This window comes from Labeo rohita, chromosome 9, assembly GCF_022985175.1.
Source record: "Labeo rohita strain BAU-BD-2019 chromosome 9, IGBB_LRoh.1.0, whole genome shotgun sequence".
Taxonomy (NCBI): Eukaryota; Metazoa; Chordata; class Actinopteri; order Cypriniformes; family Cyprinidae; genus Labeo; species Labeo rohita.
The window spans coordinates 20,911,089-20,924,386 of record NC_066877.1 but is presented as its reverse complement, the minus strand read 5'-3'; the positions used below and the strand labels follow the sequence as shown (position 1 = coordinate 20,924,386).

General features: G+C 33.6%; 1 long non-coding RNA gene across 1 annotated transcript in view; it reads right to left on the bottom strand.

Moving 5' to 3' along the window:
• LOC127170669 (uncharacterized) overlaps positions 1-7,760 on the bottom strand; it is a 30,393-nt gene extending 22,633 nt beyond the window's left edge. The window contains exons 1-2 of the long non-coding RNA XR_007828389.1: positions 7,672-7,760; positions 6,368-6,459 (exon numbers count right to left, since the gene is read on the bottom strand). This is a non-coding gene — a long non-coding RNA (uncharacterized LOC127170669). The remainder of the gene's footprint in view (positions 1-6,367; positions 6,460-7,671) is intronic.
• Between the last annotated feature and the right edge of the window lie 5,538 nt (positions 7,761-13,298).

The window sequence follows — 13,298 nt, the reverse complement described above, 5'->3', positions numbered from 1 at the left end:
AACACAATCAAAGCGCTCCCGCGTTCCCTCATTGTTTAATTTTCTGGTTTTTATCTGCGATATCTCCCAGCGTGCTCTTATCTTTGACCCTCAGCTTGTAGCTTTGTGGCAGCTTCCCTTTTAGATGGCTGATGACCTTGGGAGGGATGTCATTAAACCCTGACCCATTTGATGATCCCCTCATGTGGAATACATATGCCAAACAGGAGCCGCTTTCACGCAGCAGGGGTGACGTGAAATACTTACAAAAATATGACTTGACACACTTTATCAAATGGGGAAAGATGAAGACAAAACAGCTGCTGCTGCTGTCGTAAGCAATCTGGCCGTGATTGAATAAAAGTGTCAAGAAAAGGGCCGCTTGATGGTCTTTTGTTCTCTCCCATCCAGGTTGATGTTAGTTTGAGCTGTCAGGGGGGAATCACAGCTGTGTGATTTATCAATACTCCAGTGACCTTGTAGCCGGTGGAGGATGAGAGCACAGCGCCCCCCGTTTGAAATCTTGCTGAATGCCCAGAAACCATCCACATTTTGGCTCTGCGTGCCAACTGGCGCGTCGGCCAAAAAGAAGGGAGTTTGCTTGCATTGTGGATTTCTCTGAGAGTTGCAAAAAAAAGCAACACTAAACAAAAAGGCTCAATCAACAACAATTTTTGCGAATGATTATTATTGTAGCTTTATTTATAAATATACTATTGTTCATTCATTTTAATTAAACAAATTAAGAAAAGACACTAAAGGCAAAACTATTGTATTTTCAGGCAAGATTTTGGGCTATTTTACTATACAACTTGCCTTTGTTTAGACTAGTGAAAAGAAAACACATTTAAGTGTTTAATGTATTATACTTGGTCTACTTGCCTTTCATATTTCAAAAACATGCACAAAACTTTCCAGTTTCATTCCTATGTGTATTCTAAAAGTTTTTGGTGAATTGGGAAAAATATGGTAATATCTATTAGTTAAAGTATTTACCCTATTCACCTGTAGTGTCCTGCATTAACATTAAATAAATTAAATAATCATTTTAATAAACAATCAAATTAAGCCTTAATTACCAGAATAAGTTTAAAATAATAATAATAACACACAAAACATATTAAATATGATCATATATTACAGTTTTGTGGTAACACTTTACAATAAGGTTTGTTAGTTAACATTAGTTAACTACTTTAATTAACATGAACTAAGAATAAGCAATACTTCTACAGCATTTATTAATTAGTTAATGCCAATTTCAGAATTTACTAACTGGTTATTAAAATCAAAAGTTGTGCTTGTTAATATTAGTTAATGTGAACTAACGTGAACTTATTGTGAACTAACATGAACTAACAATGAACAACTGTATTAACATTAACAAAGATGAATAAATGTATTGTTAATTGTTTGTTCATGTTAGTTAATACATTTATTAATCACATCCAAAATAAAAGTTTTGTTTACACATGTGTGTGTGCAATGTGTATATTTATTGCGTATATATATTTATAAACACACACATATGCATGTATATATTTAAGAAAAATATGTTTATTTATTAAAAATATTTATATTTAATATCAATTATATGATTACAAATATATACATGTAAATACATATTAATAGTTAATATTTTCAAAATATATACTGCATGTGTGTGTATTTATACATAATAAATATACACAGTATACACGTTTTATGTAAATTTTTAATTTGGAAGTGATTAATCGCAATTATTAGTTTGACATAGTTACCGTCTGTCAAAAAAAAGATAAATATTTAAAAAAATATATATTTAAAATAAAATAAAATAATACAGGTACTTTATTCAAAGAAAAAAGACACACAAAGTCAACTAATTTCTGCCGCCATGTTTTTAAACCTGTTTAAAACAAAGTATCAAACACATTCCCACAAATGCGTCTTCATTTTTTTTCCAAAGGACAAGCATTGTTATGATGAACCAGATGTTATACCAGCATTGCACATTCATTACTCCCATAAACCCATCTGTGGAATAGATTTTATGCAAATTTTTCCGGAGATCTGCATAAATAAAGTCCTAATTAATACCTTTGAAGAAACCTCTGTACTGTTTGATACTAAAGTGTTCTTAATTATGAAGGGGAAGGTAAGATGCCCCCAGGTAAAACTCAACAAATGGATAGTGATCAAGAAACATGGCGAGTTTTGTACTCCGGACTCCTTTTGTTCTTCTGACCTGTGATGGAATAATAATTAAAATAATGCAGCCTAATGTATGACCCGCTGTGATCATTTCTCATCGGATGGCTATTTGATAGATTACTGCTTGTGTTATTTAAGTGGAACGCCAGCCTGCATGTTTAAATGCCGTAACGCATATAAGATGCTTAAAAAGAGGGGGGAGAATTGTTATAATTTATTTTATTATATTTCTACAGGCACACATGAATGTCCTACTTTGAATGAAAAAAAAAAATCCATTAGAAATAATTGCAAAAAAGAAAAAAAAAAAACGGCTTAGGAAAGTGTCCAAATGCATACATTGTATCCAAGAAGTGTGTCATATATATCTGATTACACTCAGTTCAGAACAATCACATTGAGCAATTTCCCAGGGTACACTGGAGTCTATTTAAAGAGGTTTTTGTATCAATGCTTCTAATAAAACCTAATTAATTTCCCCCTTTTTCACTAGGAATGCACAACATGTTTAACCAGATGCCTTTGGAGCAGTCCATTGATTGGCAGGTCTGTTTTTCACCAGACACTGATGGCTTTAATGGTGAAGGTGCCCCTTTGTTCAGATTTTATTGACTTGAGCCAGAAGAGGCTTAGCTTTATCATAGTATTCCACATCACTTTCAGGGCTTAACCAGCGCATTTCACATGACAGTAAATAATACTGTTGGTCAAATAATTCATTAGCACAACAATAAAGAGAATAATAATAGGCAAATCTGTGCATGTACTTGAAGCTGAACAGAGACGAGTGAAGGGAAGGGAGGGGTAGACAGAGGCTAATAGAGACAGCTTTGTCATGTGATTAGTGGTCTGCTCTGAAGGAATCTGGCCAATGACTAAACAGGAGGAGGTGTGGACAGATCAGCTAATGGCTCGGAATGCGGCGGCTAAAGAGGTACCAGTTACTCTTATATTTTCTCATATGCTTCAGCTCATATATCATATATAGCGGTTGACCAAATACAGCATATAAATTAGGTAAATAAACAGTGCAAAAGCAGTGAAAGCAGTTTTTTAGATTAATAAGCAGATAATCATAAATATTCTGAGTAACAGAATCTTAAAATTACATAAAAAATGTTTTTGGACACTTAGAAGTCACACTTAAAAAAAAAAAATTACTGCATTAGAATTACAATGCCAAACCAAGAAGCATCTGTTTTAAGAAAGACATCCCAATTTTAAAGAAATTTTTTTACGGAAAGTAATGGATGCACTACTGTATATATCTATACCATATTGGTTATTTTTTTAAATTATACTGGATATTTAATTGTGCATATTCGTCGTGCTTATTTTACATTGATCACTTAAAGTTAGTCTTTAAAGACAGTAATAATTTAAAAAAATAGTTCACTTTGGCAAACCTGTAAATGAATATTTTTGTGCTGGGCAAAGATTAATCATGATTAATCTCATCCAAAATGAAAGTTTTTGTTTATATAATATATGTGTGTGAACTGTGTATATTTTCTATGTATCAAGTCACATACATATATTCATATTTAATATTATTTAATATATAAACATAACATATATAATCATATCTTAAATATATACATCCATGTCTGTGTATTTATATATGCATAACAAATATACACAGTACACACACATATATTATGTACACAAAAACTTTTATTTTGGATGTGAATAATTGCAATTAATTGTTTCCCCCCCAATATTTTTTACTATTTATAATACTGTGCATTATACTTTTATGAGGCCTAAACACTTGCAGCATAATCTAGGCAAAATTGGTCCCACTTTATATTAGGTGGCCTTAACTACTATGTACTTACATAAAAAAATAAGTACAATGTACTTATTGTGTTCATATTGTGGGCTGCTATATGGGATATGGGTAAGGTTAGGGACAGGTTTGGTGGTATGGGTAGGTTTAAGTGTGGGTTAAGGTGTAAAGGATGGGTCAGCAGTGTAACTAAAAATGTAATTACATAAATTAGGTAATTTGTAATACACAAGTACAATGTAAATACATGTACATACACAATAAGTGCATTGTATCAAAATGATTCATTTAAATGTAAGTACATTGTAGTTAAGGCCACCTAATATAAAGTGGGATATACGTTATATTATATCAGCCATTTATCAGTCGTAACATGGATATAATTACTCATGTAATCATACACCTGTGGTACCTCGGCTAGGACACCTGTGTGAACTTAAAGGGATCTGACAGCTGGTTAAACGTAATTTCAAAAATGTCTGAGAAAGTTCTGAGAAAATCATTTGTTTGCAGATGCCGTTTGGCTGAATAAAATATGATTTGGTAATTTAAGTGTGGCTTAAGTGTCTAAATACTTTTTGGGGCCAGTGTAAGCTTTTTCAACACATAACATCTGTTGTGTAGAGTCTTTTTTCCTGCTGCCCTCAAAACTGGCAACTGTTTCCTCCAATCTCACAGCTGAATAGAGGCATAATGATCTGAGCCTTCAGTGAATATTACAGCATTATAATCTTATTCGTTTGATGCAGCAATTGGACAGATGTTCTCTTGATTTGACGCTTTTTCGGTTACAAAACGTCCTCCGTGAGGCTTACAAATATTTACCCATGTAGCAGCGTGAAACTCGTTATGCCGGAGTAGATAAGCTTTGTATGTTTGACTAAAGCATTGCTGTGCTGTTCCTTAATTGCTTCAAATATACAAACCGCTCAGAGACGTAAATACATTGTTTTGAAACAATGAGTTAGCGATAAGCTCACAAATTTAGCTTACTGTTTCAACACTCAATTTATGAATAATCATTTCCTGAAGAAACTTTCTTGAGTGGGTATCAGTGTGCAAAACGGAATTTCGTGAAAATACAATATGATTTCATGAAAATGTACTCTCAGGCTACACATGATGGATGTGTTTATTACAAACTTCACTAGACATTGTGAATTGTGAATTTTTGTTATGTTTTTATCAACTGTTATGACTCTCATTCTGATGGCATCCATTCACTGCCAATGTGTTCTGATGAAGAAAAACTTATCTACATCTTGAATGGCCTGATGGTGAGTACATTTTTAGCAAAATTTAATTTTTGGGTGAACTATTCCATTATGTGAATAAAAACAATTCGACAGACGGAGGTTTTCTTATATTTAACTTCATTTTTACGTTTTGTACTTACATACTGTACATGAAATATAAAATATCTCCTTTCAGGTTATTAGACATATATCTACAGTGTATATTTGAGTGTCCATAATAGAGAAAAATACTGTAAACAGGAAAAAATCATATTGCGTTTTGTTTTTTTTTTTATCTATTTTGTACTGCACTGTAAAAAACAATTTGTTGAGTCAACTTAAAATAATCTGTAACCTGGCTGCCTTAAAATTTTAAGTTTAGTCAGCTCAAAAAAAGTTTATTCAACTTGAAATGTTAAATTATACTAAGTGATAACTTAGATATTTGAGTTGAATCAACTTAAAATTTTAAGGCAGCTGGGTTACTTACCCATCTGTTAAGTTTAGCAAACACAAATATCTAAGTTGTTCCTTAGTACAACTTAACATTTCAAGTTGACTAAACTTATTTTAGTTGACTGAACTTAAAATTTTAAGGCAGCAGAGTAACAAATTATTTTAAGCTGACTCAACAAATTGTGTTTTTTTTTTTTTTTACAGTGTGGGGAATAAAAAGGGGAATTATTAGTCCATTAATGCTTTTCATTAACCTACAGGAGGTACCTTGCAAATTAAAATCTCAGATTTTCACGAGACGAGAATATCACTACCAGACTAGATGCTAGATCTTGTTCCTTTGAATTTGAGTGTTCCCATATCATTTTGTTCATTCCAGCTTTCAACAAAAAAGCAGTTTCTGCTATCAGATGAATCCTTTCTCTCTTTCCTAAACAAGGGATGGGTTGTCTAGCAAGGAGAACACCTGTATGAAACCGATGAGCGTACCTGAGCCAACCGTCCCGAGCGTCCCTGAGTCAATATGCAATTATTTCAACTGAAGATCCACCACTGTCCACATCAAACACTCCACATTCCTCAGGCAGATTAGCCAAAATTATCTTTTATTATTTTGGCCTGCATGGACGAATTGAAGTCTATCTGGTCGGCATTGCGATGAAATTCGAGACAGCTTGAATGGCAGTGGTATGTTTGGAGTTTAGATAATACTTACCTTTTATGAAAGGGCCAACGGCGGCGGGAGATTAATAACTGAACACTGAGTGCCTTTCACTGATACTATCCCTCTGGTCGTCTTGTAAAAGCCTGTTGAGAGGTTAAATTAAATTGCTGTAATAAATGTTTGGTTTCAGCGACGCTGTATCATTGAAAATCAAACAAACACCGACAGGCTTTTGTGCGATGAGGATCAGAGAGGGAAAATGAATAGGCGGCAAGGGGTGGGGGGCATGTAGGCAAGTATTATGTACATTTGAAACTGACTTGTTTTCACTTAAACATTAATTAAATTGGAGCTAGAGGAACAATTATATTGATGAATGTTTTCGGAGCTACTGTAATTAAATTAATCCATTTAATTAACAAATTATATTGAACTTTTCCCCAGAGAGCAACATTAGACTTGTGTTCTCTCTTACAAACAAGCAAAAATAATGTTGTGGAAATGATTGCAAGGATCAGAAGGAAATGAAGCTGTGTCAAATAAAATGCACAGACAAAGACAAACCGATGGAGTGTGCATTGTCATCCGTCGTAACACAATCACGGATGATTGTGAAGCACGGGGGAAAACATAATTGGATCAAAACTTTTTCATACCTTAATAGGCTACTCTAGAGAGATCCAGTTCCCTCATTTGCAAATTAAATTTGATAGCATTCTGACAGCACGTTGCAGCTCTATAAATGTATTTAAATCACTAAATTATTACAACAGCTTACACTATGCTCAAAGCAGCAGTTCAAATGGCTTAAAAGACTCAAACTTGAATTCACTGTGTACTGTATCAAGTAACTGAATTACATATAACACTAATAACACTTACATATACATATAATTCTAATAGTACTATTGTAATGCTACTACACTTTGACCCATTCAGTAACTACTAGCCTACTACTAATAAAATTATTAGTATTAGTACTATTAATAAGCATAAAAGCATAACAGAATATATTTGAACGGAATATGATCCTATTAATAAAAGAAAGTGTATTTTTTATTCATGTGATCATCACATTCAGCGTTAGATCCCAGATGACTGGCTGTCTGACGACTAAACAATGCCATCTAGAGGCAGAGGGCTGACACTACAGTAAGATTGACCCGTGGCCTGCCCTAGATCAAATTTTCACGATTTCGTGTCATTAATAAAAAACCATGGCGGACGAACCAATGATTGAAGGTGTTATGTGAATCTACGCTATATTAATCAAGACTTATGTACAAAATTACAGAAGTGACAAAACAAACATCATTAACATTCAGAGAAAGCGTTTCAGTAACATTGTAGGTTACCTCAAGCTGCGTTAAGTTTTCTTGTTGTGTCTCTTTTGGATGTTGATTCTTCTCATTTAAGTTGGGAGTCCGTCGGGCCTGTTTTAAATGTTGTTAGGAAAGTTATACCACATGTTAACCACTTCCGGTAAGAAGGGATATAGAATAATATTACCATAATAATCTTTGTCCTTCAAGAGCCTTCAAGATTATTATTGTAGAATCCCATAACGCGGCGTAAAAGAAAAACCAACGAAGTAGATGCCGGATGTTGATTAAACTAATTTTGTGTGGAAACAGCTTGACATTTCGGGTTATCTTTAACTTTTTACATATTTATGATGGAGTGTTTATTACAATATATATATTGTCCTATCCTAACGTATCTGTTAGGATAGGACAATATTTTAAAGTCTAGAATGTGAGGGTGCAAAAAAATCAAAATATTGAGAAAATTGCCTTTAAAGTTGTCCAAATGCAGTTCCTAGCAATGCATATTACTAATCATAAATTAAGTTTTGATATCTTTACACTAGGAAATTTGCAAAATATCTTCAAGGAACATTACCCTACTTAATATCCTAATGATTTTTGCCATAAGAGAAAAATCGATCATTTTAACCCATACAATGTATTTTTGGCTATTGCTACAAATATACCCGTGCTACTTATGACTGGTTTTGTGGTCCAGGGTCACATTTATGTCAGTGACTTTTTTGCTACAGGTGATTTAATGACATCAGATCCGTTGATTCGCTTACAAAGGCTCACGTGATTCACGCCACTTTCTCCAATGATAAGCTAAAGTTGTCATCTCCTACTTTAGTAAGAAAATCTTCAAGTGAAATCTTAGATTTCAGTGACAGTAGAGTCATTACTATGAATTCTTGTGTGTTAATTTATATATCATAAAACCTGTAGTGTTTTATATACTACTATAAAATATTATTTATTCTTCTCATATATAGTTTGCTGCTTATGTTTTCTCATTGAAACTCAGTTTGTGGCTCACATGTAGTTATGACATCCACCAGCAGAGGCTAACTGGTTCAGCCAAACCTTGACCTCTTGAGAAAATCCAGTTGCTTTAGAGCGCCAGCCCAGATGTTAGCAACACCTTTGTTCCCTTGAAAACACACACACACACACACACACGTTTGTTTTTGTGAATTGTGGGGACTTTCCATAGACTTCTATAGATTTTATACTGACCAAACGATATTGTCTATCCCCTAACCCAACCCTAACCCTAAACCTAGCCCTCACAGAAAACATGTTTGCATCGTTACACTTTCAGATAAACATCATTTACTATTTTTAATCATTTTTTAAGGCCGGTCCCCACAATGTCAAAAATTTCAGGTTTTACTATCCTAGTCCCCACAATGTAGCAAAAACAAGTACACACACACGCACACACACATACACAATAGCATTTCTCCATTGGCTTTTTAATTATTGCAGAAAATAAGATCTGTGACCAGCAGAAATGTAAAATTCTTGCGTGTTTCGTTTATCATTATAATCTTGACAAATCAATTTTGAAGCCTAAAAACAATTTCCAGACATAAACAAAAAACTAGACGTAGGCTTATAAACAAACTAAACCACCACCACCATTAGGCCAAGGTAAAAAAAAAAAAAAAAAGTGCCATAATGTACTTAAAGTGCTCTATTTACACGCACTAATTTTGTACTTAATATACTAAAAATTACTTCTTAGGATAAACAGAAGATCATCAAGTGTACTCAACCTTGCTATTTTGGGACACCATAAAAATCTGCTAAAAAAAAATAAAATGTACTTTTAACATAACACAGATACTCTGTATTTAAATAATGTATTAAGTTACCAGTTGTAGTACACTTGAACCCATCTTTCATATGCTAGTACACTCAAGTGGTAGCTAAATACATTTTTTAAAACACAGAAATAGTATGTTACAAGCACATTTTAGTTAATTCATAGTGTCCCAAAATAGCACAGTTGAGTACACTTAGATGATCTTATAAATGATGATCTTAAGAAGTACTAAAGAATAATTTTAAGCATATTAAGTACAAAATTAGTGCATGAAAATAAAGCAATTTAGGTATATTATGGCAGTGCAATTTTTTCACCTGGGGGCTTCCCACAACACTTTCAGTCTTGATTTAAAAGACAGAGTTAAAAGAGTTTGCAAGAATGTGGTTATAAACACAATGAGGCTGTGAAAGCAGTAAAGAGGTTTAGATGTTCATGATGATGATGTTTAATGTCCATGACAACCTCTGTTGTCATATTTAGTCACTTGAGGAAAACTTGAGGAAAAAAAATGGGAAGGTGGTATTAATGATGTATTTTATGCCAAAGAATAAAACGTGAAAATATTTTCAGCTTGTGTTAATCACAGACCTAAATTCATCTTTTTAAAATAAAACTCATTTAAAAAACCCACTGACTTCAGGACGACGGAACCCGAAGTGTTAAAATGCAGCAATGTAGCATTGCTATGACATTATTCTCTAAGAAGTAACATTATTTTGGTGGAAAAGCAACAAGAGGGGAAGACATGAATAGTCATGTATAGGTTTTATGAATAATCTGGCTGTGGGAAACCCAAAAATAATTTTCACATGATTGCTTTTTTATTACTTTCAAATTATCATAATTTGGCTTAAACTGCTTCTTAATTATTGTTTTCTACAGCTAGGATTGGTGAATTTGAAAGATCAAAGATCCATAAATGATGGCAGCCACACTTTCATACAAAAATTTGGCTGAAGTTTCATGCATTTGCTATGGCTTACAGTTTTAAACAGAAATGTCTACCCGCTCATAATTTCTAATCTGATAAATGCTGGTTGGTAAAACAGTCTACCGGTATTTTCATATAGTTATCACTCCATAATATAATTGTGTTGACAGAATTAATTGGTGGTTAAATGTGACTGTTATTGATGCATTTGGTGACCCTACACTTTATAACCAGACAAAAGATGATGAGCCAGCTAATGTGAGAGTTTTCAGATTTGTTTCACGTTTTCTCTAATGTAGCTCAGCCAAACGTGAGCCTGAGAGTAACCTATGATTGATATCTCCTGCCAGACAAGTTAGGTTGACAGTGTTTATATATAATCATACAAATCTCCTCATCAAAAGCCTAAGATTGACTCTCACTCCTTTTAGTCATTAACACGCAACCAGCTTTTGTTGTAAATTGCACTGAGAGTACATGCTGAACCTCTGATGACTTTGATACTTCTGTTGAGCCGTCATCTTTTAAAAAACAGCTTTGATATTTGTTTGCTATTCCGTGTTTTTTTTTTTCTCTCATATGCCTACATAACTGCTGTTAAATCCATATGTCCAATATGTTCATATTTAAAACGTAACAAGAACAAAACCAAATTACAATAATGTCTAGATGTCTCAGTGGTGCTCTGCTTTTTGCTTCTAACAGTTTGTACATGTCTAATCTACATTTCCCATGATTAGAAATCCCGAAGACGCCCATATTCATCAATAAAACCAAAGGTAATTTACACATATCTCTCTCTATCTGTTTTTTCTGTGTGCTAGTTCACGTCACATGAACACAAATACTCACATGGATTAAATAGGTCTTTTTCAGTGCCATCAAGCATTAAAAATTATCTTAAAAAGCTCTTTCAATAAGCCACCCATAATCCCACTGACAATGTGGGTTTCCTGACACACCACACCCTTTAAAACTACAACTTGACATTATAACCTGCTTTTTGAACATGGTGATCAAAACAATCCTTTTGAGAAAACAAAGAAAAATATTGATTTGAATTTCAGGATTAAACATCTTTCCTTGTGCATCAATATTTGTTGTAGAGCTTGAAATAACTTGACCACTTAATGCAAATGCTTTCACCATCATGCTGTATATATGCAATATTGTTTTAAAATAGAATCCATTTGCATTATACATGGCATTTACTATGACCTGCAAATGATAGACAATAAGAATTCACAATTCATCTGTGGTAAACAGTTTTTACTCATGTGAGTTTCACCTTATTAGTTCATGTACAGTAGATGCTCACTCACATGCTTTGCATTTTCTAAAGCCTGGCATCCAATTGTCGGCATATCCTGAGTTTTTAATGACATGCAACATGAATTACTTGCATTCATATGCGGATGTCCGTGTGCCAACATCAACAGATGCTCTCTGGCTGCTATGATCCTTAAATTCTCTAATGAGCAACAGAAAATACTCGCCTTTGATGCGCATTCACTGCATAACTAGATTCAGTGGATCCTGATTTAACATTTGGCAATGTGGCATAGACATGCCAAAACAAAATGTTGGTGCATGTTGTCACAAATAGACTTCATGACATCAATGAAATAAATGAAAAATCAGGTTTTTGCATATTTGTTTATGCTCCTCAATATCACAAGCAGTATTTTATGAAAGTCTGTTATATGGCAGCATATGCCTACCACAGTCAAACCATTATAGGGAACTTTTTTGTCCATACAATGAAAGTCAATGGGGTCCAAAACAAAACTGGACTCCATAGACATACATACATATACATACATACATATAAATGATGACGAAATGTTCATTTTTTAGTGAACTATGCCTTTACAGACAGAAGTATTATCTGATAATGCTGCCAATGTAAATAACTAGCAATTTTTAGAAAGTCTAACCTCACAAAGACAAACATCAGAGGTCCATCACATTGTTCCAGTTTCAGTGGTTTGTCCAGCTCCATAACAAATCTTCAAACCTGTCCAACGTGTGTCTTTGTTTTCTTAATATACCTGTGTTTGGTTTTCAAATACTTCTGTAAAGCAGGACAATGCAGGTTCACATATGAATGATGGGAACGGCCTTTATTTCGAGTTCACAATTCATTTGTCATGCTAACACATACTGTATGTTTCACGTATTGTAACATTGATTTCCTTTCATTGTAAAATGAAACTTTCAGGCAGAATTTTACTAATCAGGAACATTTTGACGGATAGGATTAATGTTTTCTACATACTTAACTAGAGCATGGAATCATCCTGCCACAATCATTCATGCCTGTTTGACTCCCTTTAACTGTAAATTTGAAATTTTTTGACATTTTTACAGCGTAACAGGTTTTATGAACTAAATTCTCCTTAAGTGACATCAAATTTGTCCACAAATCAGCCTACCAAGGCATTCCAAGTGATCGTTTATGATCGTGTGCTATTTTAATCAAAACATTCCTGATATTTGTCCCTGGCAGCAACTTTGCCTACTTCAACACTTCTCCTAGCATGTTGGCATAGAACACGCAATCCACACAGGCAGCTGCAGTGCAGTCAAGCCGTTTTGCATACCAGCACATATGGCCCAAGGGAGAAAGAGAGAAAGAGAGAGAAGAGGAGAGAGGGCATAAATGTGGATTAACCCATTCCATGGAATTCCATACTGTATTTACATGGAATAAGGGTCTTATCAGTCAAATACAAAAAGAAAAAAAAAAGTTTTAGTTGTGTGGTTTATCCAGACTGATTACCTTCAAGTTCTGTTATGATTAAATAATATTAAGATGATATTGCCATTCATTTAGCTTAAACATTTTTGTAACCAACAATTTAGATGTTTAATCTCACTTTATTTATAATATAAAAATGTATTCATTTT